The 19,752-nt window shown below is 38.2% G+C and overlaps 5 non-coding genes and 1 pseudogene across 5 annotated transcripts; all 6 read left to right on the top strand.

Annotated features, from left to right (window-relative positions):
• The first annotated feature begins 727 nt into the window (after positions 1–727).
• LOC115068896 lies at positions 728–800 on the top strand. The gene has a single exon (XR_003848235.1). It is a non-coding gene; the product is annotated as a small nucleolar RNA SNORD113/SNORD114 family (small nucleolar RNA).
• Positions 801–1,627: 827 nt separating this feature from the next.
• On the top strand, positions 1,628–1,699 carry LOC115068881. Its single transcript, XR_003848227.1, has one exon. It is a non-coding gene; the product is annotated as a small nucleolar RNA SNORD113/SNORD114 family (small nucleolar RNA).
• Positions 1,700–2,744: 1,045 nt separating this feature from the next.
• LOC115068904 lies at positions 2,745–2,811 on the top strand (annotated as a pseudogene).
• A 4,373-nt stretch (positions 2,812–7,184) lies between these two features.
• LOC115068893 lies at positions 7,185–7,259 on the top strand. The gene has a single exon (XR_003848234.1). It is a non-coding gene; the product is annotated as a small nucleolar RNA SNORD113/SNORD114 family (small nucleolar RNA).
• Positions 7,260–9,191: 1,932 nt separating this feature from the next.
• On the top strand, positions 9,192–9,265 carry LOC115068890. The gene has a single exon (XR_003848231.1). It is a non-coding gene; the product is annotated as a small nucleolar RNA SNORD113/SNORD114 family (small nucleolar RNA).
• Positions 9,266–13,832: 4,567 nt separating this feature from the next.
• On the top strand, positions 13,833–13,904 carry LOC115068863. Its single transcript, XR_003848221.1, has one exon. It is a non-coding gene; the product is annotated as a small nucleolar RNA SNORD113/SNORD114 family (small nucleolar RNA).
• The last annotated feature ends 5,848 nt before the right edge of the window (positions 13,905–19,752 follow it).

Below are 19,752 nucleotides of genomic sequence, written 5' to 3'. Positions count from 1 at the left end.
ACAATCCAGCGATTCTAGCCCAGCCCGTTTATGATCAGTGTGGCATAGCTGTGAAGGATATATTGATTAATCAATGTTTGTAAAATAAAAATTTAGTAAGGAAAATGTGTACCCATCCTGTAAATAGTCACAAAGTACATTTATGAATTTCTCTAAGGTGTTTGTGATTCCTAGTCAATTTTCTACTTAAGGGACTAAAGGAATGAAAGGAGACCAGCGAGCCGAAGAGGACGGACTGATGGACAGTGACCTTTCTCATTTGTTCTGTCTTGTACTCTGAGAAGGAACACAGCGAGGTGGCTGAGGCATCCTGCCCTGGTCGTGAGGTCCGCGCTCACCTCCATGTTAGGCACCTAGAGAGCAACAGTGTGAGTACTCCACGGCCTTCTCTTGGCCTACTTACTTGTTAAAGGGTGTGCCCTGTCTTGATGGAACTTTACATGTAGCCTAAGGAAGTCGACGATGGCTTGATGATGAAGAGGGAGTTGCCTGGAAGTAATGGGTTGTTTAATCAGTATTGACAAGGTAAAGAGATAACACGGCCTGAGAGCCTTGTAGAGATTTAAATTGTTTGTAATGATCTTGTTCTTAGTTTTCTGTGCTTCATAGTTACCTAATAATTATTAATGGATAATTAAACATATAATTTTCCATTAAATAGTTAATTATCCATTTATATTTCATAGTCAACAAATATAAAATCAGCGTAGAAAAGGAGGAATCAGTGTTGGCTGGATGATGACCACTGGTGGTGCATAAGACATGGATCATGATGATAGCCCTGGAAGCCTGAGGTCTACCTTTATTCCTAGGGTTGGATGTTAGGAATACTCAAATTCTTCCTGGGCTTTTTGAATGTGAATTTTTATCCTGTTTTTATAATTGGATCAATGAATTATTATTCATGTAATTTGTTCCATTTTATAACCAGATTAACGACTGAATCATTCCTCAATCACAATAAGTCAATGAGCATTGTCTAATTTATGAAAATATGCATCACAGCAGGAAATGCCTTAATATTTCTGAAAAATATTTCTGAAACAATATGATGGGAGTTTATCAAGATATAAATTGATCAGAGGTGACAGGTCTTCTCAAGAAGGGCCAGTCGCGGCTACTCAGTTCTTCATGGGCTAATGAATGAACAAAGTACTCTGTCTGTGGAGGGAATAGGAATCTTTCTGTGCTCTTTTCTATTTTCTATTCTCAGGTGAGTGCGATGCACTGCTTGCCAGGTTCATGGATGTCCATATGTGTCAGGAGCATAAGGACACGTGAGTATCGTCAGAGTTCTTGCCTTGCTTTTAGTTAATTCGTTCCTCTGTCCTCACAAAGGCATTACATAGACTCCAGTGTCAAAAGCATTCCATAGACTCTCATAGTGATGACCCAATGAGAAATAGGTCATTGCCAAAAAACTATAAATTTGATAAATTAATGTTTATAAATTATGATTGATTAAAACGACACGTCAATGTGGCAAAAGCCTCCACGTACCTGTGCATTACACTTGCGGATCTGTCTCTTAAGGGTCTGTGGTTCATAAGTATGTAATTTTCATTTGTGAAATGAATATTGAAGAATAAAGAATCATAGAATTTCATGGAGAACTAGAGGCCAAGGTTGGATAAGTGATGAGCATTTGTTGTGTATGAGCCGTGGATCATGACTACAGGTCTGGAAGTCTGAGCTCCATACCTTAAGACATCTAGTGTATATGTACCGATTCTAGCAATATTAGGAATATTCAAGTATGTTCTTCATTTCTGTTTTTTATTTTTTAAATTTTCATTCTTTTTGAAAGTTGAATCAATGAAGCTCCTTACACAAATACATAAATAAAGACTAAGTGGGCATTGTTCAATAATATGAAAAGCAAGTTATACCAATCAAGAAATAATCATAGCTGGGTGTGGTGGTCCATGCCTTAGAGGCAGATGGATCTCTGTGAGATTGAGGCAAACTTGGCCTATATAGGGAGCTCCAGGCCAGCTGGGGCTATAGGGAGACCCTGTTTCAAAATCAATCAATCAAACAAACTGTAACCAAAAAATAAATAGTAGTACATATGGAAACCATGGAAATCCACTTAGAAATAAGTGGCTCAAAGGTGTTACTAGCCATGGACAACATACATAGTAAAATTAATAACCTAAGTCCCTGTTTAAGTCAGGGCTCAAACACCCAGCGTTGTTTGTTTTCTTAAGGAAAAATGCCATCCCAATTCAATTCCTACTTCAGTGGGTAATAAAATGAAAGAATGAATGGACAAAATATCAATCTTTCCTAATCCATTCTTCTTTGTATTGTCAGAATGGGTGCTTCCTGGGTGATCTAGGCATTGTCCCCTCATCACCAGGTCTGAGATTTCCCCATGTGTCAGATGCATAGAGACCAATGTGAGTATAAAGATTTTATCTTGGTTTGGGAGGATTTTAAAATAGGTTTGTGGTATTGGTAAAAACATTACCTAGAATCCCCTAATGCCAACTATTGCTGATTAGGAAATACAGCGTGGCCTTGGGCATTATACTGAATAATCTATACTTGGAAAATTGAGATTGACAAAGATATATATATATATATAGTCAATGTAATAGAAGGTCCTTTTGATGACTGCAAGCTATCCTTAAGGGTCTTCTTAACTTTTTGTGGATCATACTTACCTAAATGTTATTAGTAAAGTGATGGATTTATCAATAAACAAGAGTAGAAGTTACTGAGAAGCAGAGGCTCTGTCGTGGATCGATGATGATTGTTGGGGTTATATGAGTCGCGGATGGTGACTATAGATCAGAAACGTTCCACACCATAATGTCTCACCCTGTCTCTGTCAGAAATGGTCCTCCACACAGATGTGGGAATATTGGAAGCATTATGTCCTTGCTCTTAATGTTAAGGGATTTTTATTGCATTGCAGGTGGACTCATGGAAAGAATCAAACTTACTAAGAATATACAGTGAGAACAGAGGCTTTTAATGCATACGAGAATAATGAGTTTTTTAAAATGCATTTTTATTGATTTTTTTGTGCACTTCCTACAGAACATCTTTTAAAAAATATTTATTTTTATTTTACGTGTATGAGTGTTATGCCTGCATGTGTGTAAGTGCACCTGTGTCCTGCAATGCCTGTGGAGGACAGAAGAAGCAGTTGGGTCCCCTGAAACTGGAGTTACAGACAGTTGTTAGCTCCCATGTGGGTGCTGGGAATCAAACTGTGTCTTCTGCAAGAACAACCAGTGTTCTTAACCACTGAGCCATCTCTCCAGCCCCTATACAAAACATCTTGATCATCTATATACCACCTCCCCCATCTGTACCCCCATAGCAACCCCCACTGGGTGTCACGCATTCTGTCATATATGTCAAGGCCTATCAAGTCAAATTTGTGGTCCTCAGTACAGGTTCATTCACTGGAGTCTAGTCAACCTATCGAGAATCTCTCTTTTAAAAAAGCTTAACTCTCCCTCACCCAGCAGTGATCACCTATTCTGTCCAGCATCCACAAGATCCCAGTTCCATCTCTAGTACTTCAGAAAAAATGTTGGTCTTTGGTCAAAGTGTTCCTTCTTGTTGATGACCTATTTTTTTTTTTTTTGGTCTTTTTGAGAGAGGGTCTCCCTGTAGCCCCAGCTGGCCTGGAACTCACAGAGACATGCCTGTCTCTGCCTCCCAAGTGCTGGGACTAAAGGCGTGCACCACCACACCATGCTCTCATAATGATCTTAACACTAATGTTATAGCATATATGTGCATTTTGTCCAGAAAAATAAACACATAAATGACCAAATAAATTAAATGTGGAAGGTAATAGAGATAGGGCTGTATCTTTTGTTTGTTTTATCTTGTTTGTTTATTTGTTTATTTTCAGACAAAGTCTCCCTGCAGGCCCAGCTGTCCTTGAACTCCCTATATAGACCAGACTGGCCCCCATCTCATAGAGACGTATCTGGTAATACAGGTTTGCATTATAGTTATATTGTCATGAATTATTACCTAGCTAGATGAAGACCTCATCAAGGCTTATTCATATTTTGTTTGCATGGATCTCATAGTTTCTTAATTGCTCTCAGGGAGCTGATGAGTTAAATAGTAAAGCAAGGCTGGGGCATAAAAAGTGAAGCAACAGAGGCCTGATCGATGTGGCTGCTGCTGGTGAGTCACAGGTGCTGGAGTGTCTGGAACACTGAAGTCAACATAAAAGTAACTGTAGCTTACTGCCTGTTTCAGACCTGATTCTGCAGATAGAGTTAGAATTTTAGGTGGATCTTGTTTGAGCTGTTTGTGTTTGTTAATTTTGAGTCTTTTGCACTAAATAGATAAATAAGAACGCACAATTAGAGTACCTTGCACACTTCAAGTGGGTACAGTTTTTATCTAAAATAATTTTAAAATAGAATGAATAAATGTACAATTATAAATAAGATGAAGAGGTCACAGCATCGTCTCATTGTGAAGAAATGGTGTGAAGAAAACACTGTTAATAGTGATCATGAGTTAAGGGCTGGATATTCATAGATGGTTATTATGACTTACAGTGATAGAGAATCTATAAATAAGGGCTAGTATTCTTGTGCTGGGTTAATGAAAGTTTGATATCATTTTGCTTTTCTTAGTAGAAAATGAAATAAGATGAGTCAGATACACGTGGACGACTGTGTATCTGACACAGTGGCTCACAGACACGAGGGGTCATGGAGGAAATGCCTCCATTGGCTTTGCCCTCTGCTGTGCTGTAGAGCAAGCGAGTTTGAGGCCAGATTGGGCTATATGAGACTTCGTCTCAAAAATAATCCAAATGAATGACTTGAGATGCATGTATAAGCAAGGAAAGATGAAGAAGGAAAATATATCTGTACCTACTTTTTTTAAAAAAAAAGTATTTGAAAATTATGTATATGTGTGTCTGTGTATGGGGTACAGGTGCCCCCCATTGTGAATTGCCCACTGTGGTTGCTAGGAATGGTCTCTGCAAGAGCAGTTGGTTATCTTGTCTGTTGAACCTTCTCTCCAGCCCCTTCTGTGTCGACTCTTAATGTATGCAAGGAGACAGAAAAAAGTGTTAGTGTGTAACAAAACTACTACTGAAAAATTCTATGGAAAAATATTAAGTTTCTTTTGTTGAGTTTCTGTTATTAATAGATTCCTGTTTTATTAGTATCTGTGAACTATCAACTAACCAGTCAACAAATACAGATGAGAATAAATAATCCAGGGCCCAAGCTGGGAGAAACACGTATGTCTCCCATGCTGGGAATACAGTGTCTGGGCCTTTAAGGTCTGATAATGAGAAAATCAAATATATCTTTTCTGTTTGAAGGGATGTTAAATACAGATGTTAGGGATATAAAGAGACTGTTTCCTTCCATTGTTTTTAATGGAGTTGGATTCCATTATTATAAATGGGTAAATGTAGCTGCCCTGAACATGTAAATATAGATAAAATATGAAACCTGTAACGTGGCAAAGCAATAATGCGTTTAAATAAAGTTCTTCAAATTAGTGCATACCCAGGTAACTTGACTATGTCTTGACTTTGGTCTATTCTGCTCCGCCTGTTGTCTCTCAGGATGAACACCGGAGCTGGCTTAAGCATTTGCAAGTTCCTAGCTTCCACAGTTGCCTGTGTGGGTAGGAGTACTTTGTCCCCTATAACAAAGTTCTTTTCTTGGTTTGGATATTTTAAAAGGATGTTCCCTGTAACATTTAAAATTAGTATGAAATATAATTTTCAGTATATAATTTTATTGAATTTTGTGCATTTCATACAGTACATCTTCACATATTTAGACCCCCTCCCTATCTGCAGACCCCACAGCTCCTTCTTGAAATATAATTTTTGAAAGGCAACTATGGTCCACAGAATGAGTAAGGATTGTATGAGCATATTGATTAATTGCTGTTGACAGCTATGAGGATGATCGATGGGGATGCATATTCAATTAGGAAATGATTCCAAAGACAAACAATGGGGTTACAGAAGGATGCTGTCCTAGAGATTCTCATGACTCACAGTCATCTAATTATTATTAGTGAACCAGTGAGTCAGTCAGTAAGCAACTTCACATGAGAATGAAGATAGGTTCACACCTGGACCAGTGATGGGGACTCAGTGGCACAGGGGTCCTGGATGGTGAATACCATATGCCTGGGACTTTGCTTCCCAAGACAGACACCCTCTTGTCCTGCTACTGTCTTGTTAGTGATCATTTGGAGGAATATTAGGGATATACAAGGACCTTGTTTTATTGCATGCATGTACTTGGGGGAGATAATGTATGTCCTAGCATGCTTCTGAAGGTCAGAAGACAACCTGCAGAAGTCAGTTCTCTCTTTCCACCATGTGTGTCCTACAGATTGAACTCAGGTCTATAGGCTTGGTGGTAAGTGGCTTTGCCCACTGAGCTACCTTACTGGTCCAGGATATTCTTTTATTTTGCATCAGTATGCTGCATTTTGTTAGTGTAGATTATTTATAGATCAATAAACAACTTCTAAGTAAATATATACAAGCCTTGTCAAACTGTAAATATGTGTAATGCAACACGAAATATATACACTGATGTATTTTATGAACCGAACGGGCCAAAGGTCTTATTTCTTTCTCTAAGGATCATATAAGCATTAACACTGAGAAGAAATGTTTAATTTTTTAAGTGTAGATGATACATGTACACACAAACACATATACAGTGCTGTTTATTTTGATATGGATGGTGTATAATATGAAAAAATTAATGAATACCTGAGTGAACGAGTTCAGAAGGGAAGTAAGTCAGCACTGTTTAGAGATACCATTCTTACCATCCTAGGACTGATGCTTTCCAGCTTGCTTAGGACTCCGCTGGGGTGCATAGAGACCATGCATGGTAGTCAATGTTCATGTCTTCGTGAGTTTGTCTTAAAGCATTTACATTATTAAAAGTGTGAAATGATACCTAAAAGACTGACTATGGAAAATTATAAATGTGGAATAAGTATGGAGTACATTTATAAATTCGTCAATGAGGATGATCAGCGAACAGGATATGAATATGGCGGAGGACCCCGAAGGCAGGAAGAATACTCATTGCTCTTGTCCTTAGGCTTTTATGAATCACAGCTTTAAAAATTAAGACCACTGGATTAATTACTTGTTTAATAAACTTATGTAGATGAGCAATAAGAGGCCCCCAGCCTGCACCCATGATGATAAGTGCTAGTGTAATGAGTTACGATGATGGATGCTGAGTGTCTGAAACTCTGAGGTCCAGTTACACAAAGGATATAGTTTATCATTGCTGTGAGTGACTCTCTAGATAGGTATTAGGAAAATGAGAGAGGTCACATTCTTGGAAGTAACACAAGCAAATACCTAGCATTCGATTATAAGTATAGTGGAGAATGCAAAGCATCCCTCCTGCTTCTACCCGAGGCTCAGCAGCATAAACTATATGCATATTAAACATCCCGAGGTTTATTAGGAAATGTAAATTATTAAAGTGTCTTCTTTAGGAATAGTAGAGACAGCAAATAATGAAACTTGAATTGTCTTGGTTTTCTTTAGAGAAAAATGGCAAATGCTTTCCCACCTACTATGACACAGCTGAGCAGGCGAGTGTCAGAAAGATGGATCAATGGAATGTCTTACTGTCCTTTCCGTGTCCGTTATTTGCATATCTTAGAATGAGTGCACATGAGCGGACTGAAGCGTTCCTCCCTGCTCTGGAATTCCAGGTAGGTAGGAGCATTGGTCCACTGTAACAGTCATCATCCTAGTCTTGGTTTGGGTGGTCTGGGACTCAGGGTATTCATAGTAACCTTTAACAAAGCATTAAATATATTCAAAGATGGTTACTAATATCCTAGGGACAAATATGGCATCGATATGAAGCATTATATTGATTAACTAAAGTATGCATTATGATAATTAATCAAAGAAGAATATTTAGTGGAACAAATGATCTCTGTGTAGATGATAAGAATACTTAAGGAGCTCACCCTGGAGCTTTTATTCAAGGTGCTGATTTTATTAGTGAATTAATGCATTAAACAGTCAACATACTTAATTGAGAATGAAGAGTCCAAGCCCTGAACCATTGCTGACAACAGACATAGACGTCAGAATGGATGAATAATTTACATCTGGGTCTCAAAGGCCCAATGTACAAGGACTCTCATCCATCTTGTTTGCGTGATTCTGTAGACGGCTTTCAGGAAAATACAAGGACTTTGTTCTCGTCTTTGTATGCATGAATAAAATAAGATGCTTAAAAATACTTTTATTGATTCTATGAAAATTCCATACATGTGTACAAATATCCTCATCATATACCGCCCCATTCCTCCTTCCAACCCCACTTAGGTCCCCCAAACACGTCTCCACTTCATGCACTTTCCTATTTTTTCTAAAAAGTTTTAAATATAACTCACTGAGTCTAATTACTCCTGCCTGTATGTGTATGGGTATGGGGGCATCTACCTGAGCCGTCCTGCCAGTGGTCACAGACCCGAAGATTTCTATTAAAGTAGCAGTGCTTGAGAAAAATAGAGTATTAATGAGGGGGTGAGAGAAGATGGGGGAGGGAACGAGAGGCATGCTCTACAATGTTACAGGCACAGGAAGAAAATTAATACTGATGCCAGTGGGAATGGTTGGTCAAGTCAGTACACTGTGCCTTCAGTGGGGGATGATAGAGACAAATGCAAGTTTATTTGTGATGTGAATGGGAAAGTGAGTAAGCATTCCAACACACTAATAGACACCTAAATGACTGTGCAGTGACTAGACTTCCATCAGTGTAAAGAAGGCCCATTTTTCTTTATCTTCTTTTCCTCTCTGAACTCTTCACAATCACTTAACCATCTGCTGTGTTCCTGATCTCGCTGCCTGTGGGTTTGACCACTCTAAGTAAATAAGGTCTGGTCTTGATTTTGATGACTTGCTCCAAAATATTGTGGTATTGCTCAAATTAATTAGTATTCTGAATTAACTATTGCCTGATAACAAATTGAATTTGAGATATTTTGCTGATTGTTTGATAACGAGTAGCACTGAGTTCATTGGTCAAAGACACAGTATGTGAAGGATTCACATGGCTTATTCTTGGGTTTTATGAATCCTGTGTTTGTTTTATCATCATCAATGAATAAAAAATTAATCCCATGAAAACACAGAAATGAACGATGAAAGGGAATCTCAAACATGAATCAGTGATGACCATTCTTGGTAGCCGATGAGTTGTGGCCAAGAATACATATTTGGAACTCTGAGGTCCATTTAAAAGACAACCTAAGTTGTTGCCTGCATTCCAGAGGGAGAGAATATCTTAATGTTTTTTCTGTCTCTGTTCATACTTCTCAGGATGGACCCTCTTCTGCTTAAGCATCTGCAAGCCCCAGTCTCCTCTCTGTGTAGAAGCATGGGACCAATGTAAGTAACAGAGCCAGTGATCTGGTGTTTGAATGGGTCTGCTTCAGATGGCCACTGGCTACTGTTTAGTTAATATCAAATATAATCCAAGATGACCCAGTGAAAAATATAGATTGCTATGAAATATTGTATTAAGGAATTGATTATGTAGCTAAATTGATTTTTTTTTAGCAATTTGAATGATTAATAAAAGAGATGGATTCAATGGCACAAGCAAATCTACACATAGGTATTGGGATTGGTGAGGAGCTTCTTTTTGGGAATTATGATTCACAGACAACTATTACTTTTGGAGAAGGGAAAAATCAGTGAACAAGTGTATAGATTTTTATGGAAGTAAAAGACATCCAAACTGGGCCCAATGATTAACATAGTGGTACAGGAGAGGTGATCCGTGATGTATTTCCATGTATGTCTACAACTCTAGAGTCTGCAGGAAAAAAAAGTGTCATCTGTGACACTTTTATAACAGTATTATAAAACTTCTGACTGAAGCTATGAACGGAATAAATTCCTAAGTAGGCTTTTTAATTGTTACATTTCCACACCTTTTTATAGCCCGTTACAAATACAAAAGCCCAAACCTTTTATATTACCTCTTTTGGAAAAGAGTCTATTGATAGTTAATAAGAACACTCAGTAAACACGTTTGGGGCCTTTGCTAGGCTGTTCCTGAGTGTTAATGTGTCATAACGGAATCAATAAACACAAGTGCTGTGAATGAGGCTAGATAAATCTGTTAAAGTACAGCCTCGTTATGAGCTTGTTTACTGGAACAAGGTTTGTTATTTCGTGTCTCAAACGTTGCTGTCCATGGATAAAAATAGAGCCAGCCTGTGACCCACGTCAGCAGCTAGCTTATACACAGACACATAAGGACTCAGTGTCCTGTTGCAGGTACTTGTCAATTTGTGTGTTTTGACCTTTAGCAAATTATAAAAGTTACGTAAATGTCCAAATTAAAAGGAAAAACAAAACAAAAAACAGGGAAAGAAGAGAAATCAAGGCAGACGTGCACTGGTGAGGAGGACGTGTTTAATATCAGAGAATTTCTTTTTTGTCTTTTTGAGACAGGGTCTCCCTTGTAGCCCCAGCTGTCCTGGAACTCACTATGTAGACCAGGCTGGCCTCAAACTCACAAAGATCTGCTTGCCTTTGCCTCCTGAGTGCTGGGATTGAAGGCGTGCGCCACCACGCCCAGCCCAATATCAGAGATTATTAATTGGTTAATCCATGGTACAATAGATTCCAATTTAAAAAGAACTCAAGGTTGTCTGTTAATTTTCAAAGCTGTATATTATCCATTTTAGATTTCTTACATTGTACCATGTTTCCTTGTTGGGTGAGATCTACAGTTACAGATAAGGTTCAGCTATTTTGCCTTTTTAATAGATACATAATAAGCATGTTATGTTGCATAGAGTGATACTTCAATGCATGTCTACAGTTTGTAGTAATCAAACCAGAGCAACTGTATCTCTTTACATGTTTTTCACCATCAATCTCTTCCAGTACTTTATAAAATATATAACAACGGGCTAGAGAGATGGCTCAGCAGGTAGGAGTAGTTGCTACTCTCCCAGCACCCATGTGGTGGCTCACAGCTACCTTTAGCTCTACCTCCAGGGGATCCAAAGCTCTCTTCTGGCCTCCATAGGCAACAGGCACACATGTGGTGGATACATATACATGCAGGCAAAACACTGATACACATGCATACATACACAATGAGATGTAAAGTATAGTTACTATACGGTGCTACAGAACACTCCAACTTATCTCTCTTATTTATTTTCCTTTACATAGAGTCTCACATTTACCTCAGGCTGTCCTCTTGTGTGCTGAGTTTGAAGGTGGCATCACCATGCCTGCCCCCGCCAGATTCCGATATCAATATCTGTTATCCAACATGCCTTTACCTATGTCCCACTTCTTAGCATCTGAGGAAAGCGATTCTACTTTCATTCCAAGATATCAGTGTTTTAGAGTCTACATGTTAGTGGGAGCCTGTGGCAATTCTATGAGCTCCCTTTCATTTTTATGCCTTGAGTGTGTGTGTGTGTGTGTGTGTGTGTGTGTGTGTGTGTGTGTGCATGTGAATCAGTTAACTTAGGGTTAGTTACAGGAGCACGGAGAGGATTTATTCATAGGAGCAATAGCATCCATCCTAGGGCTACATCATTGAAGAAAATGTCTCTCCTTTCTCCTAACTATTATGTTTTCTTTATGGTGTATAGGGTTGAGCCCTGTGCTTGCTAGGCAAGTATTCTAACAGACGAGTAAATCCCCAGTCCCTCTACTACACTCATTTTTATAGGTTTTAAACATTCTAGATGTCCTCTACATATTCCTTAAGAGATAAAGGTGCACAGCACTTTTATCATGAAGAAGCAGCATATGGAGATGTAACAGTTGATGCCCGAGAACTCATGGTGATTCTTATAAATAGACAGAATATAAAAATTACACAAGGAAGGACCAGGATGGACCCTGATATGGAAGGAGGGATGACTCTGTGTGTATCATTAAAGTGACCCTGACCTTCTGAGGTTTGTTGCATGCAGGGATTTGCATGTTTGCCATTGTGGGGATGAGCATACAGATTTGGGTATTATTAAAGGATCATCTCCTCAGCCTTTGCTGCTTCATAGATTTTGACTTTGTCATTAAAAGTCAATAAATGAAGCAATCAATAAACAGGACTGTATAAAGATGAACGGAATGAGGCATATCCAACATGAGGATGTGTGGTGAACAAAGTGATTATCATTTGAACTTGAGCCCCTTGGAACTCACTAAGAATGAAGGGGATCAAGCAGGGCATCTTTTAGGGTGATGAGTGGGCCAGGTACTGGTGTGGAATAGTCAGGGCTCTGGCTGTGGGTTTATGGTGAGTTCAAGTACTTATCTGCTTAAGAGAATGAAAAACTGCCACAAAATAATAAATACCAAAATGGCTAAGTAATGAAATAGTTGAAAGAAAATCTCAGAATAGGAAGAAAATCTCAATAGTCCATTCGTGTCGCCACATGCGTTCCTCAGCTAACTTAAACATGAAACATGAGTGCTAAGAACACAGACAAAAATGAAAAATCAAGTACCCCTCTCAGTACAGCTTGCTTACTTATGAAGAATAGTCACAGTATTGCTTACAAAATACATCCATATAATTAAAGAATCAGCCGTAAGCCACTATGTGATTGATACAATGTATGCTGTTTAGCAGATAGTTATAATGGCAAGACTGATTCCTGAAGAATATGGTTGTTGAGTGAAATTACCCTATAGATGGTTCTTATAGCTGCTTCAATAAATGGTTGGGGTTTTTGCTCTTTCAGGTATTTATTATTGTTAGCAAACTGAAAATTCAATAGATAAATAACATAAAGGGAAGAGGGGAAGAGTTAGGATCCTGACCCCAGACAGTGGCTGCTTATATATCGTGAATCATAAATAATTCATGTCTGAAACTCCAGTTTAGTGTAGAGGCAGAGGCCTGCTGTATTAGCTTTTCTGGGAGTAATCCAGCAGAAACTGGCTGTACACAAAGGTCACTTTCTTTGGATTTTTTGTAGTTCATGAATTTGGATTGTTATTCCAAAGCATCCATGGCAAAATTAAGACTTATTGTGAACAGAACATGTGCCTATTTTAAAAAATATGAGGGGAGGCAAGAAATAGTATTAATTTGCAAATACTATAAATCCATGAGTAAGTGGTACTTGGGATCTGTCTTCACTCAAGGTCACACACAGGGAGAAATCAGTCAGCAACGTTGTCCTGGGCCTGTGATAGGACCATGTTCTTTTTTTTTTTTTTTTTCAGATATTCTCGGGTTTTACATATAACTTGACTTTTTTTTCCCCCTTTTCCTGGGTTAGTTTTTAAGTTTGAGTTTGTTCTTTTTAAAGAAAATGCATCGGTTGTGAGAAATGAATAAATAGTGAAATGGAGGACCACGTGGACATGAAATCCTTCTGCTCTGTGCTCTGCTTTGTAATACTAGCATGTCGGCACTGATGCTGGTTAAGTGATTTCCCACAGTCACATGGTCATGGCTCTGGGGTTGCTCCCATGATTGGCCTGTGTGACTATCAGTGTGAGCACAGCTGAAGTTCTTGGCTTGGTTGGTGTAGTCTTACAGCGTTCAGTATATTATTACACACTGCGAAATCAAACCAAAAAAATCAATTGCAGTTAAGTGAAAATATGAGCTTGATAGATTAATAGACATGAGAAAACAAGATGGTTAATGTGATACAAACACTGACGTGAGAAGGTTCTAGATGCAGAACGGGAATAGTGAAGCTGTTTTTAGGTTCTTTAAATATATAGTTTGAGGTTATTAGTAGAAAATTAGCAATTTAATGAACAGACAATATAGAAACGGCTGGAAAACAGAAAGGATTAGATGTGGATCGGTGAGGACCACAGGTGGCTTATGAGTCGTACCTGATGAATCCGTGTCTGAAACTCCGAGGTCCACGTGGAAGGAAGCTAATCCATTTCTTCTGTTTTAAATGCTCTTCCACATAGACTTCTAGAATATAGATTTTTTTTTGGTGGTTACATATTTTTATTATTGTATTAATCTAAAAATCAGTAAACAACTGGATTAATAAATAGATATTGGTGAAACACCATCTGGTTCAAAATGTTCACAGAAAGGCAAGAGCTACATTAATATATACTTCAAACAATTTAGTCCAAAGGGAACTAGATGGAGCCTGCTTTGGCTAATGATGGTCAAGAAACTAGATAGACAGTGTTCTAAGTCAGTGACAAGTTTAAAATAGTTCGTTTTAGTAGAAGAAAATGAGAGTAACGTCGTCAGTGATAGTCAATGAGAGCTGAGAAGCCAGGATGGTTAGAAAGGTCTCTGTTCTCTGCTCTACTCAGGATGAATGCTGTGTGTGAGGAGAGGGTCCTTCAAGGTCAAGGGCTCTGTCTGCACCCTGCTCAGCAGAAAGGTGAAACCAACAGGAGTTACAGAAGCTTTCTTCTTAGTTTGGGTGATTTCACATAGCAATGTTAAAGTGTATAATATAGTTAATTATGGCCAGTTGAATACCAGTGTCAGATATGGGGACTGCATAAAATATTTCATTCCTAATGCAAATAATGAAAACTTGTTTGACTCAGTGCCATAGATAGATTAATGTTAGAGAGAGTCCATGTGCAGATTAAGAATAAGAAGACTCTTTTGGGGGAGGGGCTGTGACTCAGCTATATAATTAATCAATATACAAAATAAACACAATTGGAGAAAACGGAAATCAGTCCTGCATCAGTGATGACCACTTGTAGCATATGAATTGAAGTTCATAAACTCTGGGCTTATCCCCATGCCCAGTCCATCTCATCTTCTATGTTTAACATGACCCTGTGTGTAAGATGGAATGTATTTGATTTTGTCTATGTATTCATTAAGTTCACTCTATTATTATAATCGGGTCAATGTAATAATATATATATGAATTTATAAAGAGTTATCCAGTTATTAAGTGAATGGTAAGTCCAGGCATCATATTTTAATGCTGTATATTGAAAACATTGATATCTGAATGGAAATAGTTTCATCTAAGAATTAAGTAGACAGTATAATTAATAGATAATAGTCAACATCTGGGTTAAGGAAAATAGAAATAAATAAGTTGCACATAATGCATTCCTGGATTAGGATGAGCCACGGAAGGTTGATAAATATAACTGAAATAGACTGTCCACATTTTTAATGACCTGCTTTGCTTTCTCGTCCTCAGCCTGGATGCTTTGAGCTGAGTGAGGCATCTTTCCATGGTCTTGGCCTCCATGGATACATGTGTGTATCAAAAGCATGAAATGAAGGTATGTGATAATAATCAATGTTGCTATTTTGGCTTTTCAAAAAAAAGCCTTTGTTGCATTATCAAAAAGTATGCCAGAGGCATCATTTGCCATCATTCAATATCAGAATGTAATTATGTATTGCATTGACTAGTCCATGCAAGGACCAGTGAGCTAGGTTTATAGAAGATGGACTGCATTGTGTATGTAAAGTCTACCATAGACTCTGGAAGCAAGTATATAAATATATTTTAGTTAGTACTCAAGGATCTACTTTTTATTATATCTCTGTGTATATTTAAATCAATAAATTAATCAACAAACTAATTGGCAGTAGAGAAAGATGGCTAGTCTGGGTCAATGATGATGACTTTTACATGATAGGCGTGTTTGATAAATACCATGTACCTGCCAGGAACTTTGAGTTCTAGCGCAAATGAAATCTAGACCAGTACCTTTCTGTGAAGAGGCTCCAATGGGTAAATGCTAGGGTAAAGGAGGATCTTGTTTTTCATCTTTCTGTTATGAGTTTAAAACATTACCTAAAAGCATCGAGGGTCACATAAATACATGAGTGAAAAAAGACAACATAACTAAACTTACAACATGAGTGTTAATATAAAAGTAGCATGTAATAATTGGGCAAATGTATTCCCTGTTGTACTAAGGATGATGTAGATGGAGTCATTGCTCATGGAGGAAAAGAAATATGTTATAAATAAATAAATAAATGTCCAAATGTCTATGCTTATCAGTGGTGGAGAGTATGGGTCAACGGTCAAGATGTCTCACTGCCTTCACCCCCTGTCTGCCTTGTATCTTTGGAGTGGCCGCACAAAATACGCAAAAGACATGTGCTGTGACTAGACTTGTCATGATGCACCTATGTTAGGAAAAAAGTCACCATGATCAGCAGACAAAATTTCTCTTTCTCTGAACACTCAAGGAAAGGTATTCACAGAATTACTAAATACATTCGTCTCAATTAACCATTGCTCACTGAGCAGCCTTGACTTTGCATGGCTTGTTTGATGTAATATAATTTTGCAATATGTGAAATATAATCACATGACAAAAACTGTAACCAGTAGAACTGGGGATTAAGAAGACTATACTAAGCAATGCGTTCATGCAAAGCCAAGGACAAGTAATAGACTATAGATATACATTTCTATGACGTTACTATAGAAATATATCACACAGTTGTTGGATAGTCATGTGTTAGAAGCATCTGAGAGCATTACCAGTGAATTATTAGGTTAGTCAGTAAACACTGTGGATTAGAATCAGGAGAGAAGGAGCCCATCTGGACCCAGATGACAGTTCTAAGGTATGAATCCTGGATGATGATGGATGATGTGTCCGAAACTCTGAGGTCTAACACAGAAGATAAGTGGATAAGAAAGAATCCATGGAGGAGATGGTCATTTTTGATTCCCTGTTCTGCTCTGTATTCCTCAGAATGGGTGTTCCAGAGGGCATGTCAGCATCTCCTGTGGTCACGAGCCCATCACTTGCATCTGTGGGCTAGAGCGTGAGATGAGTGTGAGTACTAGTCATTGTCCTTGTGGCTTATATGATTTGTTGAAAGTTAGTCTTCATTATTAAAAACTGTGAAACGTAATCTCCTTCAGCCAGGTGTAACCAATGACACATATGGAGCTAATGTGAGTTAGCATATTAAGTTATGCATGTGTGAAAACCAGAATCTGACCTTTGAAGGAAACACAGATATGAGCTGATTCTTCATACAGATGAGGACCATCAAGGCTGTTCCTGAGGTTTTGCTACAAATATGGTTTTCAATAATTAGTGACTCAATGATTAAATCAATAGTGCAGATATGAAAGGGGATACACAGGTCGATTGTGAATCAAAGGAGACTGTGGTTGTACATGAATCAGAGATGGTGACCTTGAGTCATAGCTGAAATTTTTATCTTCATTTGGCTATTGATTAAATGTATTCACTGTATTATTTAATTTTTAGTATTTATTTTATTTTTTATTTCATTCATTGCATTCATTTTCTGGGTGAGTGTTTTGCTGGCACATATGTAGGTGCAACTGAGTGTGCAATGATCACAGAGGCCAGAAGAGGGTGTCAGATCCCCTGGAACTGGAGGTACAGATAGTTGTTAGTTGTCATTTGAGTGTTGGGAATCAAACCCGGGCCCTCTGCAAGAACAGCCAGTGCTTAAACTGCCGAGCCATCTCTCCAGGCCCTGTTTTACCTTTTTAAATACAATAATTAAGAGAAAAAGCCTTTGGTCATTTTAACAGTGGATTGGAAAATAAAAAAGAAAGTGACAGAACTTAGACTGATAAATACTATCTTTTATTTATATGTTCTAGATATTTTGTGAATTTCATACACATATACAATGAAATATCATCTCCAGCCCCCATTCACCTCCTCCAACATCTGCTTTATCTCCTCCCCAAGTCCCCCTTCCTAACTCCACGTCCTTCTGTGATAACCCATTAAGTCCAGTTAGTGCTGCCATGTATGCATGGGTGCATAGATGCATGAAGATACACATAATCATGTGGCATCCATGGTGCTTTGATGTCTGCATACGCACTGCAGTTTTCATTCAGGTTAAATCTATGTTTCTCTTCAATAACCAGTAACTTCTTCATTATTCAAACATTATCTTTTTTTGCTCATTTTTTTCTTATACATTCTCCTTTAAGTTTTTATCTGTCTATTCTCTAACAGCTTTAAACATGGATTTAGTGAGTCTGTTTACTGCTACCCCATTTACCTTCTCCCATCCTCTCTTCCACCGAACCCTTCTAACTTCATAACATGCATTGTACATGGCTGCTACCTAAAGGCATCTTCCTCTGCCTACCGTACACACCAGAGCTGCTCAAAAGCATTTAATAGTGACTTAGCGCCCATCGATCAACCCTGTTGATTACCTTCTCCTGCCTCTGCTAACCACCATCTAACCCTCAACTTTCCTGAGATCAATTTTGAGAGTTCATGTGGTACTTGTCTTTCTATGCCTGGATTATTCCTCGTAACACACTTATGCGTAGATCCATCTACGTTGTGAAGATATAAAAAATGATTTAGTTTGTGCCTAAGTTGAATTAACGATGGTAAACTGATTGCGATTAGATAGATGGTGTCACACCCATATGCATTTGAGTGGTAGCAATTTTTGGACTCAGATTTCACAGGTGATAAAAGAGGTCATGAAGTTGGCAGGAACACACGGAGGCCATCTGGGAGGAAATGAAGGTGGAATTGGTGGTGGGTATGATAAAATATATACATGTATGAAATTCTCAAATAATAAGTCAAATTTAAGGACTCCAGTAATACAGGAGGCTGAACACTCTCATTAGGAAGAAGGCGGTCTGGTTGGAAATGGGCAGTAGGCCCCATTATACATTTCTGAAAAGATCATGGTGTTAGATTTGTCAAGAATTACATTCTGAGCTTTCTAGGAATCATACTGTTATTTTCATTGCTCTACTTAATAACTTAGAAGAAAATAACAAGAAGTTATAGTTAAAAGGACACAACTGAACCGACAATGGTGGTTTCTGTCCATAAGGCCTTGCAGGGTGAATAAGATGCATCTGGATTCTGAAGTCTCATGCAGAAGAAATAGAGCCCATCATTTTATAAGAAGTTGTCTTCTTGACGCACTCAGTGATATCCACAGATCTTGGTCCTGGCCTTTGCTGTAATTAGATGAGCGAAAATATCAAGTGCTTAACGAAGTATGATGATGAATGTTTAATTCATGTCAAGGAACACTGTTAACATATTATGAAAACAGTGAGATCCACTTTGAAATGAATGACTTGCTTCCTCTTCCCCCTCTGGTGAAGGATGGTTCAGACAGCAGAATCAGCCCATGTTTTCAGTACACGGAGATTTTGTTTGCTTCAGAAAAGAGACATTAGACTTTTAAGTTGCTGAATGTATATGTCACTCTCTAAATCAAAGATGAAGTCAAGGGCCAATGAGGAGAATGCTCAGTTTCTCTTTTTGGTCTTTCTTACTTTGGTCATCTATTCTGCCCTGATTCTTCCAGTGGGCCCATGGGAGCTAATGTTGGAATTCTCTGTGTTGAGGCTTTCTATGTTCTATCTCCCTCAGGAGCCTGCAGGTCAGTGTAAGAGTCCCAACACTTATTTTGGTTTAGGTGGTTTATTTAGGGGAGAGCTCATTGTATTCTTTGTAATGTGTACAGTATAATCACATAAGCACCACTGATAGCATTATAAATTTTAGATTAAGAAAGGGAGCTAATGTTGGAATTCTCTGTGTTGAGGCTTTCTATGTTCTATCTCCCTCAGGAGCCTGCAGGTCAGTGTAAGAGTCCCAACACTTATTTTGGTTTAGGTGGTTTATTTAGGGGAGAGCTCATTGTATTCTTTGTAATGTGTACAGTATAATCACATAAGCACCACTGATAGCATTATAAATTTTAGATTAAGAAAATATTTACACACGTACATATGAAAGAGTGACAGAGAGAGAGA

The sequence above is a fragment of the Nannospalax galili genome, unplaced genomic scaffold (genome assembly GCF_000622305.1).
Source record: "Nannospalax galili isolate Female #2095 unplaced genomic scaffold, S.galili_v1.0 scaffold188, whole genome shotgun sequence".
NCBI lineage: Eukaryota > Metazoa > Chordata > Mammalia > Rodentia > Spalacidae > Nannospalax > Nannospalax galili.
The sequence above is the reverse complement of the archived record's forward strand: the minus strand, read 5'-3'. Positions and strand labels throughout refer to the sequence as shown.